Below are 16,121 nucleotides of genomic sequence, written 5' to 3' on the forward strand. Positions count from 1 at the left end.
GTGCCCCTCATCGCATCGGCCCCTTCTAGTTTTCCTGTTTGTGACCAGATTGGTCACAGTCCCTCCTCAAGTGCCCAGGTTCGCCGAAGGACCAGCAGGTAGGCACTCCTCGTCATAGTCGCTCGGGTGATTTCGGTTGACGTTCCTCGACGTCGGCCGCCGCGACGCTCTTAATCCGTTGCGAAGCCAAGACGTTCGCCGTCAACTTGGCTGCCTCCATCCTGTGGGCCGCCGCCAGAGCTGCGTTCATGGTGCGATGCTCTGCCAGGATTAGCTGTTGTCTGATTTCGATGTCTCGAACTCCTCTGCCGAAGGTGTAGGCCGCTTCTTCAGCGACGAAATTAGGTGGTAGGCCCCTGAGGGACTTATGGGCAAGCTTTTCCACCGCCATCGCAAATTCTTGTAGGGGTTCGCCTGACTGCTGGACCCTCGTCTTCAGTTGGGTCCTGAATGCTGCCGCAAGTTGATGGTCACCATAACGTCCCTCCAGGACCGCCATTATTTCAGCGGCTGTCCCATCTTCTGGAACGCTGTGAAGAATCTCCGACGCCTGTCCCTGAAGCGCCGCCAGCAGCTGAGTGGTTTTCTCTGCTGGCGTCCACCCATTGTGCTCTGCGATGGCCTCTAACTGGCAACGGAATATCGCCCAAGACGTCGTACCGTCGAACTTCGTCGTCTTCACGTTGTAATGTCTGGCTGAAGGCAATGGTTCCGCAGGGCCACTATATGGAGTCCTCAACTATGTGGCCGCTTCTTGCATGGCACGTCGAACCTCCTCGGCAACTATCTGTTTATGTTCTCTAGCCTGGCGATCCACCAACGCGAGGATGTGCTTGTTTTCTACAGCATGTTGGTCCATTAACGCGAGTATGTGCTTGTTTTCCTCAGCATGTTTGTCCATCACCTCACTCGTCTGCTCTTGACTATGCTCGAGATCGCGGATTTTGCCGTCGAAATGGTCTACATCCTGTCTCAACTCGGCTACTGTCTCGTTTATAGTTGTAAAATTCTGGTTTAGTTTATCCAAATCGACCTTAAGTTCGTCTTTCACGATGACGACAATTCCATCTACGTGGGCCGAAACGCTTTTGATTTGCGTAGTGATGTCATCTTTCACTCCGCTTATGTCGCCTTTCACTCCGTTTATGTCGCCTTTCCCTTCACTTATGTCACTTTTCATCTCCGTTTTCACTTCACTTACGTCACATTTCATCTCCGTTTTCACTTCACTTATGTCGTTCTTCAACTCAGCTTTCATTTCCGCGATGGCTTGCAGGATCTGCTGTAGGTTCTCCATTGTCGATAATATCCCGATTCTGACACCAGAGTAAGTTTTTTAATACGGAACATAAATGTAATTTTATTCTTAACAAATACTCTTCCCTTTCTACAATTTAATTCCACTCCCGTCAACAATGGGATTTGCTCTCCACACAGCAACACAGTGTTCGTTATTGCACTCCACAGACGACAATGACAATTTACTTGGATTATTGAGAACAACAATGAACTGTTAATTTTTACTAATATTCACAAAGCACTATTTACAAATCAGAACTGTCAGTTCTCAGTTCACAGTTCTTCTAGCTCAGTCACTCAAGTTCACAGTATCTCGAACCACAGACCTTCAGAGACAGTCCACTGTACTCGAACTCAAGTCCCTCCAACTGCGGTCCACTGCACTCGAACTCAGGTCTCTCCAACTGCGGACCACTGCACTCGAACTCAGGCCTTCGGATGCTCACACAGTTGCGGACACACACTCAAGTCGAACTCCGGTACACAAGACTGGCTGGCTTTCTGTCCATTCACTGTAACAACACTGCGCCCTACTGACTGACTGACTGTCTCAAGTTGACTCGCGTGCGTAAATTATACCCACAGCGATGTAGACGAGAAATTTCGAGTTCTGGATATTTCCAAGCGTCACTCGAACAATCCGGACACCTCTCCTCTCTGCCTCGGTCGCTTTTCCCCTTTCTCCCCACAGCACATGCCCCAGGAAGCAGATGCGCACGCAACCTGCCCGTCACGGCCGACCTTGCACTTCCTTCTGCTGGTCGTGAGATCGAATCTCACGCGGCTGTCACGTTATTTACCCCATAATAATAGTTGTAATTAATGCTTTCTTGATTCCAGTGGTTACGTCATTAGAGGGAGGATGATATATACAATAACTGCAATTTATGTATAGATAATGTTCTTGAAACCTATTATCCAGAATGATAAAAATTAAAGACATCAATTTACTGTACTGTGAAGTATAGTTGCAGAGTTTAAAGAAAGTAGATACTTGGTACCCAACTTAATAATATGCTGTGTTAAATAGCCTAGCTATTTTCAAGGTAGAAGTTCAATATGTGCGTATAATAAATGTAATTCTAATAAACGAAAGTTTAGTGTAGTACGCATAATTTTGTCAAGGGAGGCGTCATTATTAAAATTGTTCACAATTTACAATACCAGTATTTAAAATTCTTATATTATTATTATTATTATTATTATTATTATTATTATTATTATTATTATTATTATTATTATTAAAATATGAACTGCCAAATGTAGGTACAAAACGAAAGTTCCATAATAAAGTCAGAACTTAACTAACGAACGAGTAAATACCGCTCTCAAAATGAGGTTACAATCGACAGCGCACAATATTTAACATCTGCACTGCAGAACTGTCAAAGCAACCTTTTTGGCACGATCGTGTTTTTTGTTGTATTTACAGGCTATTGTTGTTAGGCCTTAAATGTTAGAATTCCCACACAGAAACTCGTTACTATGGAAACTATTCTTCATAACATAAAACTGTACTGAAATGGACCCATTACAGTGCAATTTTGTTTCTTAGTTACCATTACAGTGCAGTTTTGCGAAGGCTTTGGAATTATAATGCTCTAATTTTTCAATGCAAAATATAAATGTATTTGCAATTTTAAAAATATGATCGTGCGAAAAATGTTGTACAATATATGATTGTTAAGTGCATTAAAAATATCGGAAATTGAAAAACTCACTCTGCTCGGTTTTCAAACTTTTCTTCAATTTCGTAAAAAGCACTTCCCAACCATGTATCGTAATATACTATTTCAATATGTTTCACAACAAGTTCAATTTCATATTGTGTCGGCTTCATTTTATTACAAATCCCATACTAGGCGATAGGTCTCTCTATAATAAAGATAGCATTGTTATAATTCGAACGTGCCACAGTACCAGGAACAGAGATTATATTGAAGGAGGGCAAGGACTATGTCTTATATCGATGTATATTTTGTTACTCTGACAGTGAAAAATGAGAGAGTACGTCAAGGATGTCCTTTATTACCTACCCTGTTCGACATCTACTTGGAGGATTTAGTAAAGAACTGTTTTTAGAATATGGGAGGAGTGACAGTAGGAGGAAGAAAAATAAAGTCTATAAGATTTGCTGATGATATGGCGTTGTTACCAGAAGAGGAGATGATACTAAAGGATATGCTACTGGAAATAAATGACAGCTGTGAGCAGTATGGGATGAAGATAAATGTAAATAAGACGAAGACTTGGGCATAGAAAAAAATAAGGAAGGTAAACTTACGAATTCTAAATGAGGCAGTAGAGCAAGTGGACAGCTTTTTATACTTGGGGTGTACTACAAGCAGTAACATGAGCTGCTGCCAAGAAGTCAAATCGAGGATAGCAATGGCCAAAGAACTTTTAATAGAAAAAGGAGCATATTTTGCGGACCTCTGAAAAAGAAGTAAGGAAGAGCCTAGTGAAGTGCTTTGTATGAGGCAGAAATATGGACATAACGACTAAGTGAAGAGAAGCGAATAGAAGCATTTGAAATGTGGATATGGAGAAGAATGGAACGTGTGAAGTGGACAGACAGAATAAGAATTGAAGCTGTGTTCGAAAGAGTGGGTGAAGAAAGAATGATGTTGAAACTGATCAGAAAGAGGAAAAGGAATTGGTTGGGTCACTGGCTGAAAAGAAATTTCCTACTGAGGGATGCACTGGAAGGAATGGTGAACGGAAGAAGAGTTCGGGGCAGAAGAAGATATCAGATTATTGCCGATATGAAGATACTCGTATATGGATCATATGAGGACCTTGAGTCTATATCTGCATGGCCCAGAAAGTTTGGTTTGACTCTCAATGCACGAAAATCACAAGCAATCCTAGTGGGACATCAACGTCTATTAAGCAACATTACTCCTGCTCTTCCAGTCAAGTTAAACGACACAATAATCCCGTTTGCTTCCTGTGTTAAAAACCTTGGAGTTTACTTTGATACGCATTTAAACTGGAATAACAAAGTAACCAATATTACCAAAACAAGTGCTTTCCATACTACATTCCTTAAACAGCATTCGAAAATTCCTCCCGCTATCACTCAAGAAAATACTAGTAGAAACACTAGTAATGCCTCACTTTGGTTATTGTGATTTTCTACTGACTGACCTCAATGTCAATCAGTCGCAAATATTACAACGTGTTCATAATTCTTGTGTTCGCTTCGTCCGAGATGTCCGTCGCGCAGACCACATTACACCATCCTTCCAAACTCTAAACTGGCTACGGCTTAACGAACGTAGAAATTTTCATTCTCTTGTTCTCCTTTTCCAAGTCCTTCACACCTCTACACCTACCTACCTTGCCTCCCGTTTCAGTTACCTGTCATCATATCATAATCTTTTCACACGCACGCAAAATAGCCGCATACTAGCCATACCAACAAATAAGACATCATCGTATTCATCATCATAACAATCTCTCTCTCGCGCTTGTGGAATACCCTACCCAGTAACATCAGAGAACTGTCGGAATTTAGTAGCGTTCAAAAGCAAACTTATTAAGCATTTTCTTTCTGCCTAGAGTAGGTTTAATTTGTACTTAGTCAATAAGAGAAATGTTTCTCTCTTCTTAACTTTTACAATAAACTGTCTAGCCTTTATTAATTAGTTAATCTTTTAGTACTTTGATTTTTACTGTATTTGTAAATTTAATATTAATTGTAATTATAACTGTAATTATATTCTTAATATTGTAGTTGTAATCCCGTGATAGAGGGGAAGAGAAGGCCTGATGGCCTTATCTCTACCAGGTTAAATAAATAAATATATATATATATATATATATATATATATATATATATATATATATATAAATGAGTAGACAAAGAGGAAGGCAGAAAATAGGAAAGATTGGAGAAAGCTGGCTTTGCAGTGAAAGACGTGAATTGTTAAAGAAAAAAACATTTGTATTGTAATGACAGCTAGGAAGTTCGTATCGTAATTCTGTTGTTGAATGAACTTGGACTGTAACGCAACCGAATGCATAGTAGCACAGCAGCACGAAGCGTCAACAGATCAGCAAAACAAACAAGCATTGACGGCTGGTAAATAAACTTGTCTTTCAACCAAATTTAACAAAGAATAATCCGGGAAATAATAAACGTGTTACACATGCCTGTTTGCATAATTATTTAATAACAGATGAGTTTACTGTTATGGAATCATGCATAGTATTAACATTACGTAAATAATACAATAATAACAGAATAGTTCACTTTGTTTAAAACCTAAACTATGAATATAAATTAACAATATTCTTCAAACTATTCACGACAGCACACAGTTCCACAGAATGATAATATGTGTTGTTTATGTGAACTGCGTAACGTCTGAAGCGAGCGGGAGTAGGGTGACACGCGGGTGACATCTATACGCCTCGTATACTATTGTTTTGGTACAAACTTTCTACCTATGTTGATAACAAACATCAAATAATATAGAATACAATATTAAACTAATAGATATAATGTTAGAATATCAACATATGCATAGAAAGTTATAGCAATAGAGTCCTAAGTGACTATGCAAGCTACTATTACGGTTTACAACTCACAGATTTTATATTTTACATGTTGCAATTACAAATTGTTTATATTATTTACAATAACTGAATCCCCGATTCCTCCAAGAGCCTCAAGCGCACAACTGACGCTAACGTCCTAATTCTGCCCACAATCATAACGATTCACTTGCGTTTCAAATTTAAACAGTTACATTTACACTCTCAAATCATTTATTTCATTTTACTTCGAAAAACCAGAAGATCCGAGGATGCCGGACGAACCTGGCGGGACAAAGGAACATGACTCTGAGAACCAGAACTGTTCCGGCCAAATCGGGACGTCTGGTCACCTTAAATAAAGGCATATCTCATGTAACGACATTTCTTGCATTTCATCAAGCAAATACAATTATTACAAAAATTAGTCACTAGTAAAACTACTAGCATGTTAGATATGCCACTCTTGCATTTAGTAATATGACATCAGTTTTGAATCAGTTTTACAATAAAAAATCAATCATAAGATTAATCGCGTTTTCATGACTCATAAGTTGATGTCCCTGTAAGTGCAGAAGCCGAGCAAGCAGCCATGGTCGTGTGCGCGTAGAATAATATTTAGCCTATACCTGATCGGAAAAATTATCGAACGTTGTTGTACCTCCGGTAATTACCCATTTGGACCCAGCTTCGATTCTGAGAAATATGGTCACCTAAATAAGCTACCGCCTAAGTTACAGCCGGGACTCGTCATGTCATCACTAAGGAACGAAGTTTGACACCAAAACATTGCCTAGAGGCGACTACTAGAGGTTTTGGAACACGGCTGTAGAATGACGTCAGTTGCTTATTTTACTGATGTGCCTTCAGGTTCGTAAGCAAAATGAAGGACGTCATATGAAGTGAGCTCTGTTCATTCGAAGTTTAATGGGTGCTATGTTTACTGCATTATAATAGTTTCGACACAACACGTCTATTTTCTGTTTAAAAAGTAGACCTTTCGTATGGAGTTCAGTTGTGATCTAGCAAAGGTACTGTGAAGATGTATTAAAATGCCGCCAATAAAATCTTAAACTTTCTCTGTACATTTTTAAGACTTTGAAGATGACTATTTTTTAATCAAGGACGAAAATATGTTATGGTGTAAAGCAGCCGTATGATGACGTATGGCCATCTGGCAAACTTTATATGTAACCAGTGGTGGCTGGTGCAAACTAAAGGTATCATCTTAGACACAAATATTTATCAGCAGCAATAGGCTAAGTCCCTTCGGAAAATTTCGTGAGATCTTACTTTCACACGTGAACGAAAGTATTATGCGGCGGAAGAGTGCCAATAATTTGTTATTATTTCAAATTACTCTTATTGTAGGAACACGTAACTGTTACTCGAAACTCAGGGTTAACGTGGCGGTTTAATAAAAGAGAGAGTATGAGTGCAAGTTTCCGCTCTGTGTTTCTTTTGTTTCTTTGTTTTTTTAGTGGGTTATTTTACGACGCTTTATCAACATCTTAGGTTATTTGGCGTCTGAATGAGATGAAGGTGATAATGCCGGTGAAATGAGTCTGGGGTCCAGCACCGGAAGTTACCCAGCATTTGCTCATATTGGGTTGAGGGAGAACCCCGGAAAAATCCTCAACCAGGTAACTTACCCGGCTGGGAATCGAACCCGGGCCACCTGATTTCGCGGCCAGACGCGCTAGCCGTTACTCCACAGGTGTGGACCTGTTTCTTTGTTGTTCTTTCTGTTTATAAATCAAGTATTAGAAATAATTTAAAACAAAGGTAAATTCAAGGAGTAAATTAGACGAAAAATAAACTTCCTTTCCCTTCGTCATGTGAACCAAGCGCTGTTTAAAGGTGGACTTAAGAGAAATTCAGACTACAGATGATCACTCATTTTTTGTGTCGAAGAGTGTACATTGCGACAATGGAAATTAAATAATTCCCGTTCCATTCCAATCTATATTCGGTGGACTGCAAAATATTATAAGCCTACATCAAATGACAAACATTTTAAACTATACACTTAAAAATGCATATTACAATATAAGAAACAAAATCAAAATAATGTGCTATTAGGAAATAGGCTACTAGAAAATAAATCCACTAAATTTATCAAATCACTCATCACCATTCCACAAGTGTAGTCTGAAATCGGGAACAATATCAGATATTGCAATTGTGAGCCAGAGTACTGCAGAATAGCCCACAGTACAGCACTGCCAGTCCTCGCGCGTCAGCCCAACCAAGACCAACATTGTCTGACGCGGCAGCTTCCTAGCCCATCGTAGCCCACCGCACTGCTCAGCACTGCACTGACATCAACCTGCCAGTCCGTTGCATTCTACTGTTTTTCTGCTTGCGCACATTGGTTGTGCTTTCTATTGGTGTATGGCCAGTGGATCAGAGATCAACTATATTTAAATGTGCAGTTCCCCTTAAAAAGAATGAGACGACTCTTGGTCGTCGGAAGTTAAAGTTCTACAGCGCGGTTCACTCGATATCGACGTAGCCAAGAAAATATCTGCTCGTGCATGCGTAGGCCTCTTTTCATCCCACTCCAAAGTGCACACCAGTGCAAAATGTTATCAGTTATATGTGTATTTCTGGTGTAGTCTCTTTTTACGACCTTGATCGTTTACCTTTAATGAAAGATTGAAATATACCGTGTAACACGAAAGTCATTCGCCAAAGTGCAAAAACAATATTAATTTTGAAATGATAAATGTAGACATATGGCAAAAACAGCAAGGAACATTGTAAGGACCACGACAAAGACAAAAAGGACCACGAGACAAGGACAAAGATCAGGACCACGGTTACACGACAAACACCACGACAAGGATTATGCCATGACATACAACACCATAAGAATTAAAAGGAACAGGACCACGACAAAGACAACAAGAACCGCGATAAGGACCAAAATCAGGACTATGATAATGTACTACGACAAGAAACACGACAAACACCACGACAATACGATTACGATAAATACCACGACATGGACCACGATAAGGACTTCGAAATTTACCAAGATAAGAACTATGACAAAGACAACAAACACATATTAAGGGCCATGACAAAAGCAGCAAGGAGGACGATAAAGACTATTACAATGCCAACAATGACCACAATAAAGACAACATAGATCACGATAAGGGACATGTCAAAGACAACAAGGATTACGACAAAATAATAAGGACCATGACAAGGAAAACAAGAACCAATGTAAGAAACGCGATATGGATAAAGACAAGGACCACGATAATAATTACGAATTAGACCACGATAAGGACAAGGTTCATGATAAGAGTCACGACATGAACCACGATAAGGACCAAGACCATGATAAGGATCATAACAAAGGCAACAAATACCACGATAAGGGCCATAATAAGGACCACAACAAAGACAAGGATTACGATAAGAAACATGACAAAGACAACAGTGACTACGATAAGGACCGTGGCAAAGACAACAAGAATCATTACAAGATCTACGGGAACGATCACGATAAGGACCATGACATGGACCACGGAATAATCACCATAATGACTTCGTCAAAGACAAGGACGATGTTAAGACCCATGACAACAACAAAACAAAGACAAGGACCACGGTAAGAATAACGACATGGGTCATGACAAACACTATGATAAGTATCACGATAAAGACCATGACAAACACTACGATAAGGTTCATAAAGACCAATACAGCGATAAGGACTATGCGAAGGAGAATACGGACCACTATAAGAATTACGATAAGGATAAGGACGAGGACTACGACATCCACCATAATGTTCAGGATGATAAGAACCATAACATGAACCACTTTAAGAATCGCGACACTGACTACGATAAGGATCACGACAAGGACTACGGTAAGGACCAAGACAAAGAGTAAGATAAGGGCTATTACAATGACAACAAAGATCACGACAAAGGCAACAATGATCTCAAACAAAAACATGACAAAAAGCATGAGGCTCAAGATAAGGACTATGCCAGAGACAACAAGGACCAATGTAAGAAGGGTCATATGGACGAAGACAAGAACCACGATAACAATCGCGGCATGGACCACGATAAGAACCATGACAATAACAGAAAGAACGATAAGGACCATTACAATGATAACTAGGACCACGACAAAGACAACAATGTTCACGATAAAAAATATGACAAAGGCAACAATTATCATGGTAAGGACCATGCTAGAGACAACTAGGACCAATATAAGGACGCGAACTGGACAAACACAGAGACAACTATAAGAATCACGACATGGACTACGATAAGGACCAAGGCTACGATAGGGACCATGACAAAAACAAGATCGAAAAAAAAGCATTACAATGGAAACAAGCACTGTGATAAGGACCCCAACAAAGCAGAGAATAACCACAACGGAGACAACAATGATCGCGATAAAGACCATAGCAAAGATATTAAGGACCACTATAAGGACCTTGATAAGAACAAGGACCACGATAAATATCATGACATGGACCATGACATTCACCACGGCAATAATCGCAATAAGACACCATAGCTTCGACAACAATAATGACCACGACAACTATTACGACAAAGAAACAACGACCATTATAGGACCACGAAACGGACGAACACAAACACAAGAATAACAACGACCGCAATAAGGATCAGGACATGCATCGCGATACGGATAACAATCAGGACTACGACATGGACACAACAAGGACCATGACAAGCATTACGACAAGCACCAATGCCACGATTAGAACCATGACAAAGACAACAAGGACCATGATTGGGACTACAACAAAGGCACAAGATGACGATAAGAATCAGGAGAAAAACGACAAGGACTACGAAAATGATGACGACATGGACAACGGAAAGCACCACGACAAGGATTACAATAACGACTACGATATGGTTCACGACTAGGAATACGAAAGAACCACGATAAGGACCAAAACCACGATAAGTACCATGACATATACAACAAGAATTGTTGCAAGGACCGCAACAAGGACAAGGACCAGAAGAAGGATCACGAAGAAGACAGCCACTTAAGGCCACGATTTCACAACATAGCTCGGGTCAAAAAATATTATTGCTTCTCTGTACCGAATGGCAAATTCCTGCTGTGGGATTAACAATTCTGGACTACTGCTAATGTCACTGTCTTGTCTCGGTAGCCCATACGAGTACAGTAGCGTGTCGGTTCCACTGTGTAACCGAAACGTCTCCTGCTATTTAACGCATTATAGTATATAGTACATAAATATTATTATTGACAACTTAAACATTCATGATTTTGGAAAAGATACTGCAATTCGTTATTTAACAGATGCATTTAATAGTAATAATAATTATTAATAATATATATATATATATATATATATATATATATAATTAGTGAATAACTGCAACAGTGCTTTTTCATTCAATCATAAAGTGAATAAAATTGAATGCACATTAAATTAAACACTATTGCAAACAAGTAGATAAAATAGATAAAATCAACTGAAAGGTGTGAGATTGAAATACTCCAAAGCCACACTTTTAAGAAAAATTGTTTTGTGGGAGTGCATTTTTTACACACATGGGAAAGCTAGTAATAAAATATTGTGATAATTTCTCAACAAATGGCATAGGCCTAAGGACTCTAAACCTATGTAAAAGTTTGTCTGTGTGGCTTAGGATTTTTTAAAATTTCATTCTAATTGTTAGTTTTTAATATATATATATATATATATATATATATATATATGCATTTACAATATATCATTGGAATTCATTAGATTAACGTTTATAATATTATATTTGTAATTTTGTATTACCTATGATCATTAACACTTAATCTCAGGACATTTTAAAACTCTATTTCAACGTTATTTAGTTATTTAGTGAATTATGTGAATCTACTTGATTGTAATCTAATACTAATGTACTGTATATGTTATTTGTACCGAAGTACATATGATATTTCCATGCAGATATTCTGCGTCATCATACGATGAAAGAGTAATGGAACGGAGAAAAATTCTCTCCGGCACCGGGATTTGAACCCGGGTTTTCAGCTCTACGTGCTGATGCTTCATCCACTAAGCCACAACGGATACCCATCCCGATGTCGGACAGAATCGTCTCAGTTTAAGTTCCAACTCTTGGGTTCCCTCTAGTGGCCGCCCTCTGCGTTACGTCATAGATGTCTATGAACGTAAGACTGAAGTCCACACATGTGCTGAGGTGCACTCGTTATGAGTGACTAGTTGGCCTAGAGTGACATCTATGACGTAGTGCAGAGGGCGGCCACTAGAGGGGACCCAAGAGTTGGAACTTAAACTGAGACGATTCTGTCCGACGCCGGGATGGGTATCCGGTTTGGCTTAGTGGATAAAGCATCAGCACGTAGAGCTGAAAACCCGGGTTCAAATCTCGATGCCGGAGAGAATTTTTCTCCGTTGCATTACTCTTTCATCGTATAATACTAATATGTATACTAATGTGTTTATTTTTATTTTTACTGCGTGCATTTTTTATTGAAATACCGGCTTCTGTTTTTATGTGATTCGTATTTGATTCTAACAACATTAATATGTATTCCATTATGTTTATTTTTATTTTATGAGGTAAATTTGTATATCACTACCTCTTTTGATCTCATTATGTACCTAAATTGTATCAGTATGTAATTACTTAATTCTGATTCAGTTGTATGTTCAACTATGTAAGCAAGTTTTATTCCTGGTTGAGTGTAAGAGAAGGCCTTACGGCCTTAACTCTGCCAGGTTAAATAAAGCCATTATTATTATAATTATTATTATTATTATTATTATTATTATTATTACTATTATTATTATTATTTCAACGTTATTTAGACAAAAAGAATCGTTGTTATAGACCAAACCAGCCGTGACGAAAATGTGATCGTGCGCCGAGCCACTGTGTAACCTGCAACGTGCATAGCACCTATGGAGGAGGCGGACACCCGAAGGGAAAGTGAAGTAACTGTCTGACTTATTAACGGATTTTAATTTTACTGACGTCAAGCACTTAAATATAATTTCATACAGGATAAGGTTACAAACTAATGTTTAGTACGTGTAACGAAGAAAGAAATGAATAAGAAAACATAGGACACATTATCACAACCTGTTCGAATGCACTGCAAAATTTAATGCAGCCAACAAATTTAGAAAGCACATAACGATTTTCCGAGATTGTTCATTATGTACTGTATCTTTATGTTCAGGCCATAAGCACTATTAGGCTGTTGGTGAATGTCCACTTTTCGTAGAATATTGAACTCTAGGGGAGAATAAAGGTGCGAATGCGCACTTTCATATTTATTTATTTATTTATTTATTTTATGACTTAAGTGCGCCAATATTTTTATCCAAATACGTTTACCACCTCTTTTTTTCTTAAATAACAAGCATGCAAAACACTACAAACGATTGATCACCTCACAGCCGCAAATCCATGCATTTCTTTCATGAACATCACACACAAATTCTCTTTTAAAATCTATGTTTTTTTTTTTTTTATTTTATTGCCTGCTGAGATGTTTGTGTACCACTTTGTTTTAATTCCAATTTCTTATGCAACGATAAATTAGAAAACAGGAGTTTTTCAACTCCCTAAACTTTACTAGCAATCATCTCCTGAGCACCAATGGCATGTGCACACACGGTAGCTTATACGTGTCATACCACGTGCTCCTAAGCAGAAAACAAATGGAATCTTTCTGCTGCAGTGCAAGAATGTTTATCCTTTCTCTTAGAGCTCTCGGAAGCAAATAATTCTATGACGTTCTTTTTCTGTTATAATATATAATTATTTACTTATTGAATACTATTCTACTACATTTTTACTGGGGATTCACGTGCTCCAGTGCTCTAATAGAGTAACAGCCACTGCACCCTACTTGTTTTAGTTACCCGATTATATCGAACAATATTTTGATTCAAGCACAGCAGTGCTCTGTAGAAGTCTCTGTACTACGCTGAGTTGATGTAAACAACACGACTTATGTTATACACGACGTAGTTAACGTTTTAGGTTCTATGTCTGAACTTCCATCCCGAGTCATCACTATCATCATAATCATTCAAATTTCGGATCAATCATTGCATTTAGATATCTGCTGTGCTCCAGAGGACTTAGCAATACTAACAACAACAACAACAATAATAATAATAATAATAATAATAATAATAATAATAATAATAATAATAATGAGTAATTTTATTGTAGTAGTAGTAGTAGTAGTAGTAGTAGTAGTAGTAGTAGTAGTAGTAGTAGTAGTACTATAAACCTTCATGTTTTGTAACGACATCAGATTATATTTTAATGCCGTCACTTTAATAGGCCAATGATATTGATAAAGTAACATTGCTTCTTGCAATTCGCAGATGTCAGTTTCAAGAAATGGGAAAAACCACCGAATGCAGATTAGAGAGTCTCGAGTATGGTCCTCGGACACACAGATCAGGAAGGCAACGCATTTATTGACTTCTGTGCGTCTATACTATGTGATAATTTTTGGTTGTGGAAGGTTGTGCGTAATGCACTCCCGTAGCAATGTCTGACGCGAGATTGTTCGTTTCCGCGTCACTTCACAAGCATTCAAAACATTTCAGTAGGCATATTGACCATTTCAATCTTGGGTCTTTTCAGTACATTTTCAGTGGCGCCTGACGAAGGAAGTTTCGAAGATTCCATAGGTCGATAAGCATGTTAGCTGTAAGTTGTCCTAACGGGACAACAGAAAGAGGCCCTCATACATTAGTGATGGTCTTGCGATCACTTTCACCGAAATTACTGCGAATCCCCTCCCATGTCCATTTCTGCTCTGTTGCTCTAGGTGGAATTTCTGGTGGATGCGAGCCGAAATCCCGGAAAGAGAGAAGAGAATATCTCCCGACCATAGAGAGTGTATCCCTCTTGTCTCGTATGTTGTAATGCGCAATGTCGATCATGCGAATAAGGAGTTCCGCTTCGTGTGTATGTGTAGGCCTACCTAACTGCGAGCTGGTCTTTCATCCAGGCAGCCCGGGTTCGATCCCCGACTGTGTAGTTATAGAAACTGTGGTGGGAAAACACGTTGCAGAGGGCTTTTATAGGGTATTCCTGCTTCCCTCTATTATTCCACCAACACTCTCCACCTTCTCCTTATTTGCAATAGGCCTGCAGTAGTTGGAAATAATCTTGTAGTTAGTGGGCCTACTGTTTCCGATGCGAATATATGAAGGGTTTGGGGCTCTGCGCGCTGGGTCTTATCAGATACTCCTCTGAGGATGGGACCTGGCTCCGTCGGAGTTGAGAAAGGATAGCTCACCTGTCAGCATTAGATTCACGAATGCCACCCAGGCCATCTGTTGGACTTGAACAATTATTATCGCATAATTATATTGGGCGCACAATGAGCCGAAGCAAGGTTAGGCTTAGTCAGGGCCGGGCATGAAAGCGGCTCCATTTGGTGGGCCAGAGCTGCTCTCGCTCCGCAAGGCACTTCAATTCCAAGCCAGAGCAGAACGCTCACTCAGTGTCGGACTCGCATTACAGCTACCTTCCCTGCATTAATATAACAAGAGCCACGGTTGTTCTAGTCATTAATCTGTCAGTACGTAATAGTTTATACGGATATTACATCAATCCATTGTACATTATAGAATTTATAGCATTCTTATTAATTTAATGAAATAAACTTCGCTCTATGCACACACACAAATCATTAGGCTTATTCACATAACCCATACGCACATACTGCAATCTCCTCACCACGGTTCTATGAGACAGGCGTATGGCTTCCACTTCCCCTACTTGCTGTGGACAGAGTTCATCTGCCAATATAATTAAACATCGCATGATGAAGTTACCCTCGTTGAATGTTTTCAATTCCTTTGCAATTTCGTGGCAAATTTTGTAGCTAATTCTCATAGCCGATTCACTAAGTGCATTATTGTCATCCTGTTAATATATAATATAATATAATATATGATATGATATGATATGATATGATATGATATGATATGATATGATATGATATGATATGATATGATATGATATGATATAATATATGATATGATATGATATGATATGATATATGATACGATACGATACAATACGATACGATACGATACGATACGATACGATATGATACGATACGATACGATACGATACGATAAGATACGATACGATACGATACGATATGATATGATATGATATGACCATAAATTAATACAACTTAAAGAAAATGTTTCTCAGGTACATTAT

At 38.8% G+C, this 16,121-nt stretch overlaps 1 protein-coding gene across 5 annotated transcripts in view; it reads right to left on the reverse strand.

Annotated features, from left to right (window-relative positions):
• The window catches only part of lobo (lost boys), a 782,641-nt gene that overhangs the window by 343,633 nt on the left and 422,887 nt on the right, over positions 1-16,121 (reverse strand). The window lies entirely within an intron of this gene.

The sequence above is a fragment of the Periplaneta americana genome, chromosome 8 (genome assembly GCF_040183065.1).
Source record: "Periplaneta americana isolate PAMFEO1 chromosome 8, P.americana_PAMFEO1_priV1, whole genome shotgun sequence".
Taxonomy (NCBI): domain Eukaryota; kingdom Metazoa; phylum Arthropoda; class Insecta; order Blattodea; family Blattidae; genus Periplaneta; species Periplaneta americana.